Below are 11,438 nucleotides of genomic sequence, written 5' to 3' on the forward strand. Positions count from 1 at the left end.
AAAAACTAAATTGAATCTAACCCTAAGCTAACCCACCCAAAAACAAAGTCACAGAGCCAAAAACCAGAAAATAAATGACTTTTCTCAGATCAAAGTTGCATACAAAGGAAAATACTTTCACATCAATGGATTCCCCAGTGGAGTCGCCAATTTGTCAGGCGGAAAGAGTCGATTGTGCGGACACAACCGACCTCCCTAGGAGCCTAAGACTCTCAAGTGACAAACAAGACAAACAAGAGCAATCCTTCTCTAAACATGCATTTACTATATGGGAAATCAAGTGTTTAGATCCTACCTGTAATCCAACGCTGTTGTAGCAGTCCAGCTCCGCTGATCCGGATGAGCTCCTCCTTCACTTTGAAACCTACATACACTAACAATCAAACAATTAAATATCACTTGATAATCTCATAGAATAAAACATATTTAACACATAGACCAAGGAGTACATGAAACAACTCATAAATAACAAGTTATTGAGAAGAATGGACTCATTTGCATTAATAGGTAACAAAAGGAACAAATACAACCTGAGCCTTGGTGTTGTGCAAGTCCCTCCCAGGGTCCATCAAGATTTCTCCTTTACTTTGACAAAGCTCACCCACTTCCAAATAGAACAAGCAAAGATGGCAATCTCTCCTCACAAGCTTCTAAATGGGAGTCCTAATTCCTGCAGCATTTACCCTTAGAAATGTATAGCTTCCAACCTCCTCTCCTTTTGGCCCAATGCCTGTATTTATAGTGCTCAAGAGGAAGTTAATCAGGTCCACCATCAATGGGATAATCCCCTCTTTGGATGGGATAGCTCCCTCATTGATGGGATAAGTTCCTCTTTGGTAGGAGTGCATGAACCATCTGGAGGCACTCAATACACGTCGAACAACCTTCTAGAATGCTCTAGAAATGACCACAAGTGATTTTTTAAAGATGAAACTTGCGCATTTTAAACTTTACAGGGGGACGCACCTGCCCCTTTACATACAGAGCGTCCAAAGACGCAGATTTTGTGAACATTGGGTGCGTCCCCACAGGTAAGGTTGAGAGAACCTGCGTCCCCAGAGATAAATACATTTATAAAAGACTTTCTCTCTTTTTGGAGTTTGACATGGAGAGCAGAGGCATAAGACTTGCCTAAAAGGATAGCATGACTGTTGATTGAGCCATACTAACTGTAAATAGTCATGGTGACATTTTTTAGTGTAACACCAATGAATGATAGTTGATCAATAGTCACAATTCTCCCTTCATGCGGAAAACAAACCACACAGAAAAGTGAAGAAACAAGAGATCCCATGACATAAACATAGTCATGTCCAAGAAGAAGATTGAAATCTAAGGGACCTTGGACTACCATCACATCTATATAGACAGTCTTTCCTCCCAAAGTAATAGGTAACTTTGGAAGGACCCCCAAGGGTTGACTGGTTCCTCTGTTGAAAGCCAACAGGTTCTAAGTAACAGGTACAAGCTGTGGGGATCCCAAAGCTTGCCAAGTAGTAGAAGAAATGATGTTGACAAATGTGCCTTCATCTAATATAGTTCCATGTACTGCCATATTATAGGCTTGTACTGTGATCTGGAAAAGCACATAAGATGCGTGGTGGAAAACAATCAATTGACTCCAATCAAAAGAGACGACAGAAATATGTAGTGGGGATATCATATGATTTCCCCCATGCTCTATAGGAATAGAAGAAAGGATCTCCTGAATAACCAAGATGGGAGGGTCACTCTTTGATTCATGGTAATATGAGGAGACGAGAAGAACATGAGAAGTATGATCATCACTACTCTCTTCAGGAACATAGTGAACAACTGAAGAAGGAGCCAAGTTGACACTTTTTTCAACCAATGGCTAGTTGGGAATAGACATAAGAGAGTCATGCTCAGGAAGAGCTGAATGGGAAAGAGACAAATACAAGTCAATCTCTTTACCAACTAGGAGAGACTTAGAAGAAAGCCTCTGATAACCAACATGAAGTTGGGTTTGAGGAGCTGTAAGGTTTTCCAAAATTCTGGAAGCTTTATCCATAGAATGACAAAGGTGAAGAAGATGCTCTCCTTCACATAACCTACGGGGGAATTTATTTTTTCCCTTCTTCTTACCATCTCTAGCCAAGGGTGTAGCATCAAAATGATCTCCAGAGGTCGATAGGAATGGTCAATCTAGATTTTGAGACCATACATCTAAGACTCTGGGAATGCCAAGACAGTCTGGAAGGAGATGGTCACACTTACACAACTTGTAAGGGAATCTAACCTTCTGTGGAGGATTAGAAGGTTTGTCGAGCAAAATTAGGAAATTCATTTAGAGCAACAACTACATGGTTGGCCTCTCACTTATCAAACTTCTTCTTCTTCATCTTCTTTTTCTTCTTCTTAACCTCTTGGCTACTAGATTTCAAACTTTCACTAGGCGAAGTTGAAGAGGAGTGTGAAGAAATAGGGGGAGAAGGTGAGGGGTCAAAATTAGAATCATCGTGATGTGATTCAAGAAAAGGAGACATTTGGATAGGAGTCGGGAAGCTCGGGACCACCAAGGTCAAAAACAACCAGACATGTAGACCATTGGTTAACCCAGGAAGGGACAACATCACCATATAAGGAGCCCCAACACTTCCAAAAGAAGGAAAAGACCAAGATTCCCATCCAAGGAGAATCCTTGACTGGTAGTCTCCGGAAATGTTGTCATTGGAATCGACCCTAAAGAATTACTAAGGAAGATAACTTTACCAGGAATATTTCGTGGGAAGTTAATTTTAAAACATTGAAACAAAACTTTGCCTTTTCATGTTTTAAGAGTCGAGAAAAGGGAGAAAGGTGACTCTAGTCTCTTTCGAGTTAACAAGATCAAAAGGACAAGTGCTCGATGATCTTTTAAATTTAAAGATTAAAAAATACCAAAATGATTGCTCAAGATAATCTAGGCAAAAGGATTACCAGGTAACCATGACCTATAGAACACCTCTTGGCGAACCGAGAAGTACGAGTAGGCAATCTCCTCGAATGTTGTGTTCAGTGTATCACATTTACAAGGTGGAAAACTTAACTTCCTATAGATAAAGGATTGAAAACCTAGTGTTGTCTCCCTTTATATACATGATGGTATGGGGAGCACAAGTCCGTACTAATGCTGCCTAGTGCCAAAGCGAATGACAGGTGCTAGGTTTTAAGATGCTAGAACACATCTCTAGCCTAGACCTCTAAATATGAGCATTAAGTTTCAATGCTTCCTTAGATTAATTCAATACATTTTAATAGTTTATCTTCAATTAGGCTTCAATTACAAGGCCCTACTGCTGTCATTTGAAAAAACTCCTACATGCAACTATATGAAAAAATAAATATTTTTCCTCGATGAAAGTTAACACTAATTGAGAGGTAGAGAACACATAATCAATACAACAATCTATTGTGACCAACAACAACCCCCCTTCTTATTTAGTTTTATTTCTAATACTAAATAAGTGGGGACCCTTATCCATAAAATTCAAAAAAATAAATTAGGACTTGTATTTCCTTTTTGAATAAATCTTACTATCATAGAACCTAGGAGAATACCTGAAAATCCCAAAAAGACTTGAGTTTTATGATAAGTTCGAACAAATCCATTCCCTTAATAAAAAGCATTGCATCGCAAAAAGGTAAAGGATGCCATCCTACAAGCGGAATCCTAAGATTGAGAAATCACGATTCGAGATCACCCATCAAAAGATCCTTATCGCATCACATGCCTCAAATATCACTTAAGCTGAAATTCCTCAAACCGCTGATATGCAATGGCGTGTCTCGCAAATCCCATCTCGCAAACAACACAATGTAATGGATGGTTGCCACACAAAATGAATTTGTGATATTGTGATTTGCGATATTGCGATCTGCAATATTACGATCTGCGATATTGCGAAGCAAATCACAAAATTGTCTTATCGCAGATCTGCAGGGCTCATTGTTCAAAAAAGTTATTTCCATGAACCAATGCCCAATTATGCACGTTAATGTTAATTTAATGAGTTAGTTTGCAATCATTAATGAAATATGGTTTTGATATGATCGAGGAGCCGCTTCATGTAAGGTGATATATTTTATATGTTTTTGGCATCTAAGGCTTTCCTGTCACCTTTTTCTTATCGTTATTCTTGCCTCATTTGTAAATTGCAGGAGCGAAAAGTAGAGAAGTGTGCATAGCAGTGTTCAAAATATTATGGGAAAGAAGGGTAAATCTCCAAGTTCTGAAGATAAAAAGATGACGCCCTTATACACAGACACCACCTGTAACAAAGATGCTAGTATTACTACATGGGAAGGCATGTACAGTCTACTTGAGGAAGAAAATCCCAGGGTAATGGATGTTACAGCTATTTCTGGCTCACATGGGTCATTTGAAGAATCTATTATAGAACTAGCATGTTCTTTCTTGCACCAGATAGTGGCAAGGCCCAAAATTCTTCCATACACGTACATGCTAAAATGGGTACTCGATAGTGCTGATATCATGAATAGACAATTTAAGACTCAGAGCCAAGAACGTACGTAGTTGTTCCTTCCACAAAATGTAAGGTTTATATTAAAAGGCACACAAGAGGCAAAAAATAGCATCAGGGAAGCCCAGATGAAGAAGCCAAGGCAATTTCCAATGCGCGATTAGCGCATTAGCACCTAGCACTAATCACGCATCACCAGGCAAAACCTCTTAAAATAAAAAGCCTCTAATCACTCAGTCACCTATAGGCTCGAAAATTTGTAGGAAAAAAGTGCTAAAGGCGAAAGGTAAAACTTGAACTCAAAACTAGTGGTATTTATCTTCAAATAGTATGTAAATATCTACCAAATGTACAACATCTACAAACAAGATGGAGATAGAAGGCTTAAGAAAAAGCAGTGTCCATCAAAATTATAACCAAGTTGAATTGGGATTCTTACTGGACGTACTTGGTAAAACCACACAGCTAGTGCATGACTCTCAAATGTATCATTAATTCTGCCGAGAAGATGGCGCCAGCTCTTGCCGATTCCGTTTTCGCAGGACAGCTAAAGTCGGAAGTCGGCCAGCCAACTCTCCTCAAGCAAATAATGAACACTTACGACTAAAAGGAATAGATACATAGATGGTTAGTTATTAGTTTTAGTTTTAGATTCAGTTTTAGTTTTAGTTTTTCTTTATTTTTGCCTAAAATGAGGACGGTCATTTAAACCGTATCCTACATTTTTGTAATAAATTATTTTTAGATTTAGCTAGTAGTATTTAAACCCTTCTCATGCATTTAGAGAATGGTCCTGAAAGCTATCAAAAACTTGTCCTCAGAACATGCACTTTTGCACCCTCCGAGGAGGTTTTGATGAATGAATGGAACATGATTTATTGATATCTACGTTTAATATCTACTACTGATGTTACACTTTTGTAGTCTTAGTGGATGTTGGATTAAGAAGAGATAAATCATTATTGCTGGAACTCATGAGTAGGACTCGTTATAAATAGTACTTTTATCTCTTAACAAATTCTACTTATGTGTTATAGTGATATTCATGTTCAGTTATTTATGTATGAATTCTTAAATTCTTGAGTTATCATTCGGCACTATTGTATGGTGATAGCTATTTATTTATGCTTAATATATGAATGACTTATTATGAGATATGTTTTTCACAACTATTCGGCTAAATTTTTATACTTAACAGTTCATCTTTATTGAATTCTTTTCTTATAGCAATTGAATGATCTTTATTACAAATTGTTGTAGAAACTATTTTAGAACGCATATTTGAAAGATCAAATCCCGGGGTAGTTTTTAGAATTAGATATTTATGTTCATTAGGATACAATTAAATGTCGTTAAATTAGATTTAGAATAAAAGAATTTTACATAAAAGTTATTAGAAAGAAAATATCAATTCTCAACACATAGACACATAAATTGGTAAACTGGTCCCATATCCCCAGTCGGACCCACTACATGAAACGGAAAAAGAGTTGCTAACCAAGGTCCGGACCGGGTGGGTATCCCCCTTGTTGTAGACCCGATTTTTTGGGCTTCAACATATTTGGCACTAGAAGAAGGGTCCCGAAGTATGAATGGAAAGTAAATTGAAATCTAAATACCATTCTGAGAGTAAATCGCCCTCACCATCTCCCCCAACTTCTCCATCACATTTAGAATCTTTAAATCTTGAGCGAGAAGTCGATAGAACAACAACCACTGCCACAAACCCGAATATTTCAGAGAAATCTACTATTGAACCTCTTGAAGTTGAATCTTTGATCCATAAACTTCAACAATTTTCAATATCTCCTCAAATATTTGAAAAATCTCAAGGTAGTGTGACTTCGCAATATAACCCTTCTCATCCCCTTACCAGATTGCAGAGTGAAAAGTTTGGTATCGAACCAACTGAATTACCTCTACCTACAAGGAAGAGAGCAAGGAAATCACCTAAAGGGTCTGATAGTGAGGCCCTTTCGCCGTCATCATCCATCTTAACCTCTCCACCACAAAGTCAACCATCCACTCCTCCACTTAAAATCATTGTCCACGTGACCACTGGAACTTCGACATCTCCTTCTCAATCATCTGGAACTGTAATATCCTTATCTTCCCAACCGTAGGGATCATCTTCTGTGCTTTCCTCTGTTATTAGTTCAATGATGGCCCAAATGCCATGGAATTACCTAGGGGTAGTCTTAATGCCTGCGCCCTTGAGTCAATTACCAGCCCATCCCAAAAAATGGCTGCCTAAGTTTAATCCTAAAGCAAGCATGCTAGTAGAAGAACACATAAACAACTTTATGCTATCCATAAATCTCAATGGGGTTACTAATGAAGACGCCATCGTTCAGCTCTTTCCTTACACTTTGCAAGGAACAGCCGGATCATGGTATTTCTCATTACCATTCGGATCTATCACTAGTTGGGATATTTTCCAAGAACAATTCTTGACTAAGTTCGGTGATGACAGATCCACTACGACACTAATCAATGACCTGTCTAACCTTAGGGCTGAATCAAGTGAACCTGTCAAAGATTTTAACTCACGTTTTAATAAACTTTTGAACAAAATTCCTACCACCTCCAAACCTAGCGAAGAAGTTCGAAGGGAATGGTACATATCTGCTCTACCATCTAACATAGCAATCTTCGTTGATAGAGCTAACAAAACAACTTTAGCTAACAATATGAAGGAAGCAATAGCAGTAGAGAAACGTATCATAGTTTTAGAAAAGAAAAACACTATTGATGAATGCAAATCTAAGAAGGTTACTTTTAAAGAAGATCCAAAGAAAAAACAATCCAAAGACCCATTTGATTTAGAGGGATTACAGAAAGTTTTGAAAACAATGTCTAACGAAATGGTTGACATAAAGAAAGAAGTAGCAGATACTTCTTCTAAAAAGCCTTACGAGCCTTATAGAATAAATCCTTCAATTGATTCGAAGCCTCCCAATGCTATTACTAATGCTGAATCAAAGCAAGAAGAAGAGAAAATTTCCACTGAAGAGCTTACTGATGAAGAAGAAATTGTAGAAGAACAGGGAATGTGGGATTTTATCCTCCCAGATGAAGAGGATCAAGAGGCATCACCAATCAGTACTAGAAGTTGAGATCAACTCGATCCTCCTCAACCTACTCCTAATCCAAATAGCGCAAGGTCAATGACTAAGGATAAAGTCGCGGCTAAGAAAACATCACCCAAAGCGACTCAAACAAGCCACGTCCAAACAAATTCACCAACCCCATCTAAAACATTGATTGTTTCTGATGAGATGGAGTATAATATCATAGAAGACATGAAGAAGACTAGGGCTAACATTACTTTTTATGAATTGAGCAAGTTAAAACATCAACCAAATCTCCTTTTGAAAGAATTTCACACAATACTAGTTGCACCTCTGCTTACCGTTGTAATATCGCAAGCTTCCCACGAGATGGGAAGACCTCCAAATACTGTCACTAGTAAATTTGATCCTAACAACATCCCTTTAATTGGAGGAAGGTCAAGATCTCATACTCCGCCATTCCTTCTTATGAAATTTTCAATAAAAATTTGCATAATTGTTTAGTTGATTCAGGAGCTTCATCCACTATCTTACCTAAATCAATATGTGCAAAGCTGAACATTCAAGCCCAAAAATCTGTAGTGCGTATAGTTCAGCTGGACCAGTCACAGGTTGAAGTAATCAGAGAACTAAATCAGGATACCATAAGGCTCTCATCTAATCCAAAGGTATGTCAAGTTATCGATATTTTAGTTAAAGACATTCCAGATTCTATGGAATAATTCTTAGCAGGGATTGGTCTGAAAAGCTTCATGGATATTTTGCAACTGATTGGTCGCATATGTGGCTCCCTTACAATGGCAAACCAAATCAAATAAAGGTGGCGCGAGAAAGACATCAAAAATACATAGTAACAGAATTGGAAGGAGAAAATGAACCTGTAGCATACAACAACAATATAACTGGCAACTATTCTGTTGATTCATTCTTAGGAAATTTTAATGCTCATACTTCACCTTACTTAGAACATTCTACTTTATCTCAAGTGGAAAAATTTTCTCAAACAGATAGTTCTAAATGTGTTAATTTTATAGATAGTCCTGTAAATAAATCTTTATTTCGGAAGTTCTTTTTTGACTGTTCTAAGTCTAACGAAGGAGCAGGAGTAGGATGTGTATTAGTTAGTCCAGAGGGAAACAAAATTATGTTAACTTGCAGACTCGAGTTTGATTGTATCAATAATACTACAGAATATGAGGCTTTAATCCAAGGATTATACAAAGCAATCAGACTAGATATCAAGTATCTACAAGTTATTAGAGATTCTGAGATTGTAATTAGACAGGTACGAAATACTATGCATTGCCTATCAGGTCATTTAAAGCATTATCAATCTTTAGTACAAGATTTGATTGAACATTTTATAGCATTCAATATTTCATCAAATCCCAGACTCCAAAACGCTAGTGCTGACCTCTTGGAAAATGGAGCTTCCAGGCTCATTCCCTCAGAAGACTTTAGCCCGGATAGATTCTCAATTGAATTAATTTTTATACCCTTGATTCCTGATAACATCACAAATTGGAGAATTTTAAACAATGATCCTGATATTGTAAGCTTCTTCACATCAGAGGGATCTTACAGTAATCAGATTATAGATGAATACCAACATGACAAACAATTGCAACAAGATAGAAATAATAATGCTATGCCAAAATCAGTAATCAAATTGAAAGACTTATATGATTTGAAAGACCTATTCAAAAGCCAATTCAAAACTTCAAAGTTCGACTCTAAACTATGAATTAGTAAATCTAGGAAATGATACCAAGCCGTAGAATATCAATCTAGGTCTTGGCGTAGCACCTGAACAAAGATTAGCATAAGTTCGTCTCTTGAAACAATACAAAAGTGTCTTTTCCTAGAACTATGATGAACTTAAGAATTACGACACTTTTATCATTCAGCATACGATCCCAATGATAGATGATGAAAAACCTATCCAGCAAAAGCTGAGAAAGATCCATCCTAACCTAGAAAACCAGATTAAATTTGAGCTCAATAAGTTATTGAAAGCTAAAATCATTTTCCCTGTGTGACATTCTAAATGGGTTTCCAATATGGTTCCCGTTAGAAAGAAAAACCGAGATATTAGAATTTGCATTGACTTTCGAAATCTTAACAAAGCCTGCCAAAAGGATAATTTTCCTTTGCCTCCCATGGAGCAAATATTACAAGCAGTTGCAGGATCAGAATTAATGTCCTTTTTGGATGGTTTCTCCGGCCACAACCAAGTTTTTGTCCACCCTGATGATCAATTAAAGACTACATTCATAACCAAATAGGGCACTTATGCATATCAAAAGATGCCTTTCGGTCTAATCAACGCTAGTGCCACATTTCAAAGAGCCATGGACATCGCATTTAAGGGATTAGTAAACAAATCAGTAGTAATCTACTTTGATGATATAACTGTATATTTCAAAAAATGAGGTAATCCTATCAGAGATTTGAAACAGATCTTCCAACGTTGCCAAAGGAACGAAATTTCACTTAACTCGAAAAAGTCCTTTTTTGCATTAAGTGAAGGAAAACTTCTTGGATTTATAGTGTCAAAATCTGGATTCCATATTGATCCCGACAAAATCAAGGAGATTTTCGAAATACCCTTACCTCACAACAAGAAAGCTATGCAATCTTTCCTTTGCCATATTAATTTTGTAAAGAGATTTGTTCCCGACTTTTCAACAATCATATCTCCCTTACAAGCAATGATTAAAAAGAATTAAATCTTCAAATGGGACCAAGACAAATATGAAGCATTCAATCTAATTAAACAAGCAATTGTTAACGCCCCATGTTTAACCACTCCAAATTTCTCTGATCCTTTCATTTTATATACATTTGCCTCTGATAGATCGCATGTTGTGATACTCACTCAAGCAAATCAAGACAAGGTGGAAGCCCCAATTGCCTTTTTTAGTTCAAATCTACAAAGGGATGAATTAAATTATTCTGACGTCAAGAAGCAAGCTTACGCTGTTTTCAAAGCAATCAAACATTTTAGACCTTTCTTACTTAAAACCCATAAAAAAATCATTGTGTCGTTTCCAACGGTAAGAAACCTTTTAGTATAGAAAGATGTGGGTGAAAGAGAGAAAATTGGGTTACTGCCTTACAAGAATACGACGTCGAGATTAAACCATCAAATATTATAAAAGATCAAGGTTTTTGTAAAATTATAGCTAGAGCAACACTTATTTTCGAAATATCGTCTTCATAAGTACAAATGTATGAGGTAAGCCTAAACGATATTGAATCATTATATGTTGATATCATATTTTATCTAAAGAACAGATATGCTCCTTCAAATTTAGATTATACAAAGAAAGGAGCTTTAAGGTCGAAGGCTAATCAATATAAACTTGTAAACGATGTACTTTTTAGGATAACTTATGATTATGTTCTCCTTCGATGTCTTGAGAAAGCTTAAGCTGAAAAAGTGTTGCAGGAACTCCATGATGGACTAGCAGGTGGACATTATGCTGGAGATACCACAACACATAAAATCTTGCGCGCAGGATACTATTGGCCTGCAATATTTAAAGATGCGCATAGCTACGTGAGGAAATGTCGAGTTTGTCAAACTGCTGTTGGAAGACAAAAGAAACCATCATTGCTTTTGCAACCAGTCAATATTGATCAACCTTTTGATCAATGGGGATTGGATATAATAGGTGAGATTGTTCCTCACTCTTCTGAACACCATAGATATATCCTTACAGCTACAGATTATTTTACTAAATCAGTAGAAGTAGTTCCTCTCAAGACAACCAATGTCGAACACATCATTGATTTCATAGATCAGTTCATAATCACCAGGTTTGGTTCACCCTCTACATTAATGTTTGATAATGCATCATATTTTTTTGGCAATGCTATG

Source organism: Pinus tabuliformis, chromosome X, assembly GCF_031772625.1.
Source record: "Pinus tabuliformis cultivar Carrire ecotype Pingquan chromosome X, CPIR1, whole genome shotgun sequence".
In the NCBI taxonomy this organism is placed as follows: domain Eukaryota; kingdom Viridiplantae; phylum Streptophyta; class Pinopsida; order Pinales; family Pinaceae; genus Pinus; species Pinus tabuliformis.